General features: G+C 46.6%; 1 non-coding gene across 1 annotated transcript; it reads left to right on the top strand.

Moving 5' to 3' along the window:
- Positions 1–9,860: 9,860 nt before the first annotated feature.
- trnaf-gaa (transfer RNA phenylalanine (anticodon GAA)) lies at positions 9,861–9,933 on the top strand. The gene has a single exon. It is a non-coding gene; the product is annotated as a tRNA-Phe (tRNA).
- The last annotated feature ends 2,764 nt before the right edge of the window (positions 9,934–12,697 follow it).

Below are 12,697 nucleotides of genomic sequence, written 5' to 3'. Positions count from 1 at the left end.
CCAGGGGATGGTAACTGAAGAACTGGTTTTTGTTTTGATGTTTGTTGGCTCTTTTCTCTCAGCAGTTGATGTGCGTGAGTGACGGGCAGCGCTGCAGAGCTGCGAATGGCGGTTGAAAGGTGCACATTTGGCAAGTTGGGGCGGTGCAGTAAGATCGGAAGTGTTCCGCCTTGATCTTAATAGTTCTGTTGAAACGTGCGGTTGAATCGAGTATAGGATAAATGTAAAGAGCGCCTGTGGGGAAAAAGGAGCGATTACAGGCCATGAGCGGAAGGTCTTTCAAAATCTCGTGGCGCAGGACGCTGTGTGCGGAAACGGCAGATTTTAAAGCGCGTGTGTTGGAAAGTGAAGTGTGATCTTGTGTGTGAGAAGAGCACAAGAAAGTTGTGCTTGAAGCTGCGCCCTTGAGGCAAGTTGCAGGTTGTCAGGAAAACTGCGATAGTGAAAGCACAAAAATAAACCCAGAATCTGCTGGCAACACTCAGCAGGTCAGGTAGTATCTGTGGGGAGATACTCAAGTATTTATCCAATTCTCCTTTTAAAGTTACGATTGAATCGAGCTCCACCATCCTTTAAGGCAGTGCGTTCCAGATCATAACAATTTGCTGTGTAAAAAAACCTGCTTATTTCCCTCTAGTACTTTTGCCAATTATCTTAAATCTGCGTCCGTTGGTTGCCGACCCTCCCGCCAGTGGGTGAAGTTTCTCCTTATTCACTCGATCAAAACCCCTCTTAATTTTGAACACGTGGATTACTTCTACCCTTAACCTTCATTGCTCGAAGCAGAACAATCCCAGGTTCTCGAGTCTCTCCACACAACTAAACCCCATCCCTGGTATAATTCTGGGAAATCTCCTCTCCATCCTCTCCAAGACCTTGACATCCTTAATAAGTTATAGTGCCCAGAATTGGACACAATACTTCAGATGAGGCCTGAACAATGATTTATAAACGTTTAACATAACTTCCTTGCTTTTGTACTCTATTTCTCTATTATTAAGCCAAGGAACCGGATGCTGTTTTAACGGTTTCACCAACTTGTGCTGCCACATTCAAAGATGTTGATGAAAACTGTCGAAACTTAACACTATACAAATGCATTAACACCCAAACAAGTAGTACAAGGTGAAACTTTATTGAACCCCAACTTGTATACAAGTGGATGTGCACCTCAAACAATGGTTGAGGGTGCAACTTCGCCGAGTCAATGAATCAGTTCATGTTTATACAATTCATGAGGCAACGCCCACCTGTTACAGAATATGGGCGTACACGTACATTCTTTATTGGCTCAGGTAGTTGGTCAATCAAGTAGTGAGCCAGCCGCCGAACATCCATAGCCATCACGTCGGCCTGAGCAGATGTCAGCTATTTTCTTTCTCTCTGCATTCCTGTTCCTTGTTATCAGTAAGGCTGGAGCCAGTCTCAAGGCTTCATGGCCATTCATCAACTCTATTATTATTATATTCTGTCCTTCTCTCAAGGAAGGCCAGGCTGTGCTAGGCCTAATTATCAACATACCAAGGCTCAAACGCAATTACACAATTGTGCTTACTTTGTGTTTGTGGCTAATCCTATCATGTGAGTTAATAAAGAGTTAATATGGTCAAGTATCCCGTCATGCACTTCCACAAAATTACCAGTAACACATTGGGTGAGAACGGATAACAGAGCACAGGCCGGGATGGCGGAGAGAGACAGAGACACGTATTGTGATCTGTAACTTTTTATAAACACTTCAGTTTATTTCACTCCGTGTGCAACACCGTGCGATCTCCCCTGGTGTGTCAGGTTTCAGTGTTTATACAGAGTGTAATGTATTGAATTGTCTCTTGGATCACACGGGGTGGTAGACGGAGGTCTGTGTGCGGAGGGTTCGGGGGGTGAGCTCTGATTCCCGCCCTCTTCTGAATTGAAAGGAGAAAAGAATGAATGAGAGAGAGAAGCGATGTTGGAGAAGGGATGATGGAAGAATTTGTCCGTGAATTAATTAAAGTGGCCAAAAATAAGATAATATTAAGATATCATCAGCAGAACATTAATACAAGCTGTAAAACAAAAGCAAAATACTGCAGATGCTGGAAATCTGAAATAAAAACAGAAAATGCTGGAAATACTCAGCAGGTCAGGCAGCATCTGTGGAGAGAGTTCTGATGAAATGTCATCGGCCTGAAAGGATGTTTCTCTCGCCACAGATGCTGCCTGACCTGCTGAGTGTTTCCCGCATTTTCTGTTTTTATTATTAATATAACCTGAGCTCTCTCGAGCGTTCATTGGTCGATTCACTGATAAAGCTGGGAATTGAGGGGAAGCTGGTTCATGGCGAACCCCAGCTCTGAATCCCCCCGGCAGAGAGTTCAAGGAATGTTTAATATAAATGAGATTCAACGACAGGATCAGAAAATCTCTCCTTGATGGTCGGTCTCATTCTCCCGAAGTGAGGAATGAGCGGGAGGGGCAATTCCACCCGGGGTTATATTTTATTCCAAGAGGATGACCCAAAGGCCAGTTTAGAGTGGGGCTGAAACAGCTCGATTGGGCGAGCGTTCAACAGAAAATGTAAAGGTCCCTGGTTCGATCCTGGGTTTTAGCAGTTTTCTGTTATTTTGTTTCTTCTTCTGTGGGTCGATTCTCGAACATTTATTTACACTGACATTTTTACCCGACACTGAAAGGTTGGGGATGGAATAGAGAGACATCAAGGATGTCTGTATTTAGCTTTTTTTCCCCTATTTCCTTCTGCCTTTCTCTCTGGTTTTTGTCTCTCTCGGTGCCCGATGAACATTTGATTTGATGCATTTGTCCTAAACTGATGCCTTTTCCACATCTCAGGGCGGTCAGACACGCTCTGTCTGTCTGTTACTGCTTGTGACCATTAACGGGAACAGGCCGCGAGTTAAACATTTATCAGCAAACCGCCAGAGAGATAACACAGCGGGAATAAAACACATTGCCTCACATTGTTAGACACCGAGTGACACAGATTGTAATGTGTGTCAGGAAACAGACCCGGAAAACAGAGTCCGAGAAAGGAAAGAAATAGAGAGATAGAAAAGAGTGATAAAAAGAAAGAAAACCCTTTCTCCACCCCAACAACAACAACAACTTGCATTTATATCGCGCCTTGAACGGAGTAAAACGTCCCAAGGCGCTTCACAGGAGCGATTATCAAACAAAATGTGACACGGAGCCACATAAGGAGATATTGGGACAGGTGAGGTAGGTTTTAAGTGTCTTAAGGGAGGAGAGAGAGGTCGAGAGGCGGGGAGGTTCAGGGAGGGAAATCCAGAGCTTTGGGCCCAGTCGGTTGAAGTCACGGCCGCCAATGGTGGAGCGATGAAAATCGTGGATGCGCAAGAGGCCTATTTTTTCATGCCCTCTCTTTGCTTTCCTATTTTCCTTTTTAATTTCACCAACGTTTAATGATTTCTCACCATTTAAAACATATTCTGTTCTTTTATTCTTCCCATCAAAGTGAATAACCTCACATTTCCACACATTATACTCCATCTGCCACCTTCTTGCCCACTCACTTAACCTGTCTATCTCCCTTTGCAGACACTTTGTGTCCTCCTCACAGTTTACTTTCCTATCTATCTTTGTATCGTCAGCAAACTTGGACACATTGCACTCGGTCCCTCCATCCAAGTCGTTAATACAGATTGAAAATAGCTGACGCCCAAAAACGGCCGGCATTGCTCTCTGTTCAGTCAAGAGGAACTTCCCTGCCTGGAAATTGGTCCCAGCCTTGTTGAGGTGCAACACGTCCATCTTGTGCAGGTGTTTAATACTAATCAATGCACAATGAGGCCCTGGGAAAGCGAGTATCTCTCCACAGATACTACCTGACCTGCTGAGTGTTGCCAGCAGTTTCAGGGTTTATTTTTGTGCTTTCACTGGAGCAGGTTTCCTGACAACCTGCAACTTGCCTCAAGGTCGCAGCTTCAAGAACAACTTTCTTGTGCTCTTCTCACACACAAGATCGCACTTTACTTTCTGACACACGCTTTAAAATCTGCCGTTTCCACACACAGCGTCCTGCGCCACGAGAATTTGAAAGACCTTCTGCTCATGGCCTGTCCTCGCTCCTTTTTCCCCACAGGCGCTCTTTACATTTATCATCGACTCGCTTCAATCTCACGCTTCAACAGAAATATTAAGATCAAGGCGGAACACTTCCGATCTTACTGCACCGCCCCAACTTGCCAAATGTGCACCTTTCAACCGCCATTCGCAGCTCTGCAGCGCTGCCCGTCGCTCACGCAACTCAACTGTTCAGAGAAAAGAGCCAACAAGCATCAAAACAAAAACCAGTTCTTCAGTTACCATCCCCATGATCATAAGATCACCCAAGTGAATTTCGTGAACATTCGGGCGGCTGTCTTTCCAGAGACCAGCCCTGCTTTCGTCGTGTTTGTCTGTCGAGCGGTCACGCAGATCGAAATGTATCGACTGGTTTCAAGGCACAAATGAACATTGGTGTGAATGGGACATGTGCCCAATAGAAACAGCGGTCGGAGCAGAACAAAATTAAAGGCATAAGATCGTGAAAATGAATGTTAGAGTCGGCAATGTTCATGAAATGGAAGGAGGAAAGGAAAGGCGGCCTATTGACTGTGGAAGGAAGAAAAAGCTGGGAGAACAGGCGGGTTTGAACTGCGGCACATGAAATACAGGCATGTGAGAGTGCTAGGATTTGATGGAATATTTGGTTTTATTTCATGTATTAAAGATTGAAATATTACTGCATTCGATGAGCAAGAGAGGCAGAAGACAAAAACTATGCCGTGACTCGGATTCGAACCGAGGTTGCTGCGGCCACAACGCAGAGTACTAACCACTATACGATCACTCCACCACACCACAACTGGAACTGCTCTACCTATAGTATTTATAAACCTCCTTTAAGGTATCAAAAGATCCCAAGGGGCTTCACAGTCACGTTTTCAAACAAAATTTGACACAACCACAGAAGGAGATATTAGAAGCAAAATACTGCCGATGCTGGAAATTTGAAAAAAAAAACAGAAAATGCTGTAAATAATCAGCAAGTCAGGCAGCGTCTGTGGAGAGAGAAACAGAGTTAACGTTTCAGGTCGATGATCCGTCGTCAGAACTGGAAAAGGTTGAAGATTAAACAGAAATTGTGAACTTTGATTGATACTTCACGTTATTCACATCTTACACTCGCAACACCTCCGGGCGCCAATCAGGACTTTGCTGATTTGAGCAGAGTTCAGTGAGCAATGCAAAATTCATCCACCGTGGCTTCGGATTGGACCGAGACCCAGGACTTCTGGATGAATATACTGAAGGAACCAACACATCAAACGGTAAATGCAATAATGGCGCGGATGGGATAAAAACCATGCGTGGAGAGAGAGGTCGAGAGTGAGCATGTGGCGGTGCGTGGCGTTGAGCGTGGATCTCAGGAAGCGGCGGGAGCAGTGGTTGGAGGAACGCTGAATATCATGGAGATATCTGGAATCATGGGTGGATCCGAAACATGAAGGGTGGAACTTAAGTTGGAATCCATGTGGAATAAGTCGGAGCCGGACACAGTTGCTGAGGAAGGAGATGTGTCTGTGAAAGTGAGTTTTAGTAGAAACCTGATCAAACACTCTGTCTTCAGCAGCACCGACTCTCTCTACTTCAGAGCTGTCCTGGTCCGCAGTTCCATTTCATCCTTCGCCTCATCCGGCGCTTCAACAAAAAACTTTTTTTCTTCCTTTCAGGTGTCAAGGACCGCAAGTTTCAACAACTCTTAGATACCAACACCCCTCCCGATCCTTCTTCCCCTTCACTTTCCTCTGACCCCATCCCTCCCTCCAATCTCTTTGTCGTGTTTTCACCATTCCCTCTGACCTTCCCCTCTCTGGCCCCAAACTTCAGTCCTCAGCAAAGGCCTCAGCTTCATCCCCTTACGCCCCCACCTCAATGAGTTTCGAGCTGGACTCGATGCTGAGCTCTTCTTCCGTCGCCTTCTCCTCCGCGCCCATTTCATTGACCAGGAGTCTTCCCCCCGCACAGCGGACCCTTTCTCCCTTCTTCAGAATTCTCGGTCCACCTGGACCCCTCCCTCTATCCTCTTACCCTCTCTTGATCTTTTCATTGGGAACTGCCGGCGTGACATCAGCCGTCTCAATTTCTCTGCTCCCCTCACTCACTCTAACCTCCCTCCCTCTGAACTTGCAGCACTCCGTTCTCTCGAGTCCAACCCTGACATTGTCATTAAACCTGCTGACAAGGGCGGTGCTGTTGTTGTTGTGAGGTGAGTCGACCTCGACCGAGTGGAGGCTGAACACCAACTCTCCGATACCTCCTCCTACCTTCCCCTGGACCATGACCCCACCACCGAACATCAAGCCATCACTGACCGCCTCCTCTGGAGATCTTCCCCCCACGGCCTCCAACCTCACAGTCCCCAAACCCTGCTTCTACCTCCTTCCCAAGATCCAAAAACAGGACTGTCCCAGTTGATCCATCGTCTCAGCCTGTTCTTGCCCCGCGGAACAAATTTCTTCCTATTTCGACTCTACTTTCTCTCCCCTCGTCCAGTTTATTCTCTATCCGTAACTCATCCGATTCCTTCCGCCACTTGAACAATTTCCAGTTCCCCGGTCCTAACCCCCTCCTTTTCACCATGAACATCCAGTCCATCGACACCTGCATCCCCCACCAGGACCGCCTGCGGGCCCCCTGCCTCTTCCACGAACGAGAGCCCAAACAATCACCATCCACCACCACCCTCCTCCGCCTGGCTGAACTTGTTCTTACGGTGAACAACTTCTCCTTTGACTCCACTCACTTCCTCCAAATAAAAGATGTCGCTATGGGAACCCCTATGGTGGTTCTCATGTTGCCATTTGCAGCTCCTCTGGACCCATCTTTTGTTTTGTTTACTTGTCCCATTACCACCCTCCTTGCCTTGCACCATCATTCCTTTTGTTATTTAATCACTCCTGCCCCCCCACCCTATCAGAGACCTTCCCTTTTGTTCTTTCCTCCCCTCCCCTTCCTCCCCCATCCCTTTCCCTGACTCTGTATTTGCTTAAAAACTGTTTAATCTTCAAGCTTTTCCAGTTCTGACGAAGTGTCATCGACCTGAAACGTTAACTCTGTTTCTCTCTCCACAGACGCTGCCTGACTTGATGATTATTTACAGCATTTTCTGGTTTTATTTCAAATTTCCAGCATCGGCAGTATTTTGCTTCTAATATCTCCTTCTGTGGCTCGGTGTCAAATTTTGTTCAAAAAACTCCTGTGAAGCGCCTTGCGACGTTTTGCTACGTTAATGGCGCTATTTCAATAGTTCGGGCAGCAACTCAATCACCGACATGTGGCGCCGTGATCGTATAGTGGTTCGTACTCTGCGTTGTGGCCGCAGCAACCTCGGTTCGAATCCGAGTCACGGCATAGTGTACGCTGCTTCTTTTGTTCTCTCCCGCGCTTGCGAATATAATGCAACAATTTCTCAATATTGAACACATGAGAAAAACATTTTTTGTTGGTGGCGAAAACCTATTTATTCCATCAAATCCCAGCACTCTCACATGCCTGTACTTGATGTTCCACAGTTCAAACCCGCCTCTTCTCCCAGCTTTTTCTTCCTTCCTCGGTCAATAGGCCGCCTTTCCTTTCCTCCTCCCATTTCATGGACACTTTCCTGCGGCATTGCCGACTCTAACATTCACTTTCACGATTGTGGATTGTTCTGCTCCGACCGCTGTTTCTATTGGGCACATGTCCCATTCGCAACAATGTTCATTTGTGCCTTGAAACCAGTCGATACATTTTGATCTGCGTGACCGCTCGACAGACAAACACGACGAAAGCAGGGCTGGTCTCTGGAAAGACAGCCGCCCGATTGTTCACGAAATTTACTTGGTGAGTCTTGTGATCCAGGGGATGGTAACTGAAGAACTGATTTTTGTTTTGATGCTTGTTGGCTCTTTTCTCTCAGCAGTTGAGGTGCGTGAGCGACGGGCAGCGTAACAGAGCTGCGAATGGCGGTTGAAAGGTTCACATTTGGCAAGTTGGGGCGGTGCAGTAAGATCGGAAGTGTTCCGCCTTGATCTTAATAGTTCTGTTGAAACATGCGATTGAATCGAGTAGAGGATAAATGTAAAGAGCGCCAGTGGGGAAAAAGGAGCGATTCCAGGCCATCAGCGAAAGGTCTTTCAAATTCTCGTGGCGCAGGACGCTGTGTGCAGAAACGGCAGATTTTAAAGCGCGTGTGTCGGAAAGTAAAGTGCGATCTTGTGTGTGAGAAGAGCACAAGAAAGTTGTGCTTGAAGCTGCGCCCTTGAGGCAAGTTGCAGGTTGTCAGGAAAACTGCGATAGTGAAAACTCAAAAATAAACCCAGAAACTGCTGGCAACACTCAGCAGGTCAGGTAGTATCTGTGGGGAGATACTCAAGTATTTATCCAATTCTCGTTTTAAAGTTACGATTGAATCGAGCTCCACCATCCTTTAAGGCAGTGCGTTCCAGATCATAACAATTCGCTGTGTAAAAAAAATCTCCGTATTTCCTTCTAGTTCTTTTGCCAATTATCTTAAATCTGCGTCCGTTGGTTGCCGACCCTCCCGCCAGTGGGTGAAGTTTCTCCTTATTCACTCGATCAAAACCCCTCTTAATTTTGAACACGTGGATTACTTCTACCCTTAACCTTCATTGCTCGAAGCAGAACAATCCCAGGTTCTCGAGTCTCTCCACACAACTAAACCCCATCCCTGGTATAATTCTGGTAAATCTCCTCTCCATCCTCTCCAAGACCTTTACATCCTTAATAAATTATAGTGCCCAGAATTGGACAAAATACTTCATATGAGGCCTGAACATTGATTAATAAACGTTTAACATAACTTCCTTGCTTTTGTACTCTTATTTCTCTATTATTAAGCCAAGGAACCGGATGCTGTTTGAACGGTTTCACCAACTTCTGCTGCCACATTCAAAGATGTTGATGAAAATTCCCAGGAACACATTGGGTGAGATCGGATAACACAGCACCGGCTGGGGATGGTGGAGAGAGACAGAGACACGTGTTGTGATCTGTAACTTTTTATAAACACTTCAGTTTATTTCACTCCGTGTCCAACACCGTGCGATCTCCCCTGGTGTGTCAGCTTTCTGTGTTTATACAGAGTGTAATGTATTGAATTGTCTCTTGGATCACACGGGGTGGTAGACGGGGGTCTGTGTGCGGAGGGTTCGGGGGGTGAGCTCTGATTCCCGCCCTCTTCTGGATTGAAAGGAGAAAAGAATGAATGAGAGAGAGAAGCGATGTGGGAGAATGGATGATGGAAGAATTTGTCCATGAACCTGATTAAAGTGGCCCAAAAACAAGATAATATTAAGATATCATCAGCAGAACATTAATACAAGCTGTAAAACAAAAACAAAATACTGCAGATGCTGGAAATCTGAAGTAAAAACAGATAATGCTGGAAATACTCAGCAGGTCAGGCAGCATCTGTGGAGAGAGTTCTGATGAAAGGTCATCGACCTGAAAGGATGTTTCTCTCTCCACAGATGCTGCCTGACCTGCTGAGTGTTTCCCGCATTTACTGTTTTTATTATTAATATAACCTGAGCTCTGTGGAGCGTTTGTTGGTCGATTCACTGATAAAGCTGGGAATTGAGGGGAAGCTGGTTCATGGCGAACCCCAGCTCTGAATCCCCCCGGCAGAGAGTTCAAGGAATGTTTAATATAAATGAGATTCAACGACAGTATCAGAAAATCTCTCCTTGATGGTCGGTCTCATTCTCCCGAAGTGAGGAATGAGCGGGAGGGGCAATTCCACCCGGGGTTATATTTTATTCCAAGAGGGTGATCAAAAGGAAATTAAGAGTGGGGCCGAAATAGCTCAGTTGGGAGAGCGTTAGAGTGAACATCTCAAGGTCCCTGATTTGATCCCGGGTTTCGGCAGTTTTGGGTTATTTTGTTTCTTCTTCGGGCCGATTCTCGAACATTTATTTGCACTGACATTTTTACCCGACACTGAACGGTTGGGGATGGAATAGAGAGACATCAAGGATGTCTGTATTTAGCTTTAATTTCTCTATTTCCTTCTGCCTTTCTCTCTGGTTTTTGTCTCTCTCGGTGCTCGATGAACATTTGATTTGATGCATTTGCCCTGAACTGATGCCTTTTCCACATCTCAGGGCGGTCAGACACGCTCTGTCTGTCTGTTACTGCTTGTGACCATTAATGGGAACAGGCCGCGAGTTAAACATTTATCAGCAAACCGCCAGAGAGATAACACAGCGGGAATAAAACACATTGCCTCACATTGTTAGACACCGAGTGACACAGATTGTAATGTGTGTCAGTAAACAGACCCGGAAAACAGAGTCCGAGAAAGGAAAGAAATAGAGAGATAGAAAAGAGTCATAAAAAGAAAGAAAACGCTTTCTCCACCCCAACAACAACAACTTGCATTGATATCGCGCCTTTAACGGAGTAAAACGTCCCAAGCCACAGGAGCGATTATCAAACAAAATGTGACACGGAGCCACATAAGGAGATATTGGGACAGGTGAGGTAGGTTTTAAGTGTCTTACTGGAGGAGAGAGAGGCAGAGAGGCGGGAGGTTTAGGGAGGGAAATCCAGAGCTTTGGGCCCAGACGGTTGAAGGCACGGCCGCCAATGGTGGAGCGATGAAAATCGTGGATGCGCAAGAGGCCTGAATTGGAGGAGCTCAGAGATCTCGGAGGGTTGTCGGGGTGGAGCAGGTTACAGAGATAGGGAGGGGCGAGGTCATGGAGGGATTTGAACACGAGGATGATAATTTAAAATTTGAGATGTTGGTGGACTGGGAGCCAATGTCGGTCAGCGAGCAGAGGGGTTCTCCTCCTGAACGGTGGTTTGAATGTTCCGGGGGCGGGGCTGTGATCAATATCTCGATTTAATATAATGATCCCACTTTTCAACTACCCCGAATTATTACAATGCTGACCTGGAACAATCTAGAACATACCGCAAAACAAGACATTATGATCAAAGGTCACTTTAGCAAGGAGTTTAGAAGATTCTTCTAAGAAGCAGAAGGCTCAAGAAATGGACTGTGAACATTTCATGACGGCCTATTTATTTGTGTCCAGGGAGAGGGATGAGACACATGAAATGTTTCACACATTTCAAATCTCCGCGGTCAGACTGCCGATTGTTTATTGATCAGGAAGATGGCTGGTAATAATCTGAGACCCAGTGAAGAGGTGAGAACAGAGCAGCAGGGAATGATCCCAGAACAATAGGAGCCAGCAGCTCACCGTCTGGTCCCTGTGTCAGGGACAATACACAACACCTCAGCTCCAGACCAGGAACAGAGAGCTGCTGTTAACGTGGCCCAGCCCTCGCTAACTGCTGGAACTGTGGGATGGAAATCAGACTTTGGGTCTCGGAGGCTGCTTTAGGGGCTCAGTGGCTCATCGAAAGAATAATTTCCATTAAAGAGCAGGGCTCTGCTCCATCACAGACTGATACTGTACAGTACATGGCAGAGTAAAGCTCCCTCGACACTGTGCCATCAAACATTCCGGGGGCAGGTGCATCAAGGGTTAAATGAAGATTAAATCTCCCTCTACACAGTCACAGAGGATGTCATTTGTGACTTTGACAAGGGCCGTTTCAGTACAGTGGCAGGAGTGGAAACCTGATTGGAGGGATTCAAACATGGTGTTGTGGGAAAGATGGACATGGATTTGGGAGGTGACAAGACTTTGGAGAGGAAAGGGAGGTGGGAGATGGGGTGGTAGTTTACAAGGACACAGGGGTCAAGGGTGGGTCTTTTGAGAAGGAGGGTGATGACGGCAGATTTGATGGGGAGGGGGACAGTACCTGAGGAGAGGAGACCATTAACAATGTCAGCTAACATGGGGCCAGGAAGGGAGGTTGTGTGGTCAGCAGATTGTTGGGAATAGGGTCGAGGAAGCAGGAGGTGGGTCTCATGGTCAAGATGAGCTCAGAGAGGGCATGAGGGGAGATAGGAGAGAAACTTGGTGAGCTCGGGGAAGGGAGGGGAGCGGCAGAGGCAGCTGAATGGATGGTCTCAATCTCAGTGACAAAGAAGTCCATGAGCTCCTCGCACTTTTTGTTGGAGGTGAGGGTGGAGGAGTGAGGGGAGTGGGGTTTAAGAAGACGGTTTGTAGTGGAGAAGAGAAGCCGGGGGTTATCTTTACATTCCAGGATGATCCTGGAATAGTGAGCAGTTTTGTCAGAGGAGACAGGACCCGATAGTGCTTTATGTGGTCCAGCCAGATCTGGCGATGAATGGCCAAAGCAGTTGTCCACCATAAACTTTCAAAGCTGTGTCCCTTGGACTTAAGGAAGCAGAAATGAGGGCAGACCCAGGGGGATTGACCAGGGTGAGGGAGAGTGATGGCTTTAATGGGTACAAGGGCGTCAAAGGTGGAGGTGAGGGTGTGATTGAGCAAATCAGTAGCTGCAGAAATGTCGTGGTGAATGGAGGGACAAAGTCCAGAGAGTTGGGAATTTGAAAGTGCCGTTGTAAGTGACCTGGGGGAGGGTTTTTTCCAGGGATGAACACAGAAGGAAGTGGGTTAGTCCCACTCCCCGGCTCTTTCCCCACAGCCCTGCAATTTATTACACGTCAACTATTTATTCAATTCCCTTTTGAAAGTTACTATTGAACCTGCTTCCACCTCCCTTTCAGGCAGTGCATTCCAGATCA

Source organism: Heptranchias perlo, chromosome 35, assembly GCF_035084215.1.
Source record: "Heptranchias perlo isolate sHepPer1 chromosome 35, sHepPer1.hap1, whole genome shotgun sequence".
Taxonomy (NCBI): domain Eukaryota; kingdom Metazoa; phylum Chordata; class Chondrichthyes; order Hexanchiformes; family Hexanchidae; genus Heptranchias; species Heptranchias perlo.
This window is presented reverse-complemented; position numbering and strand designations above follow the sequence as displayed.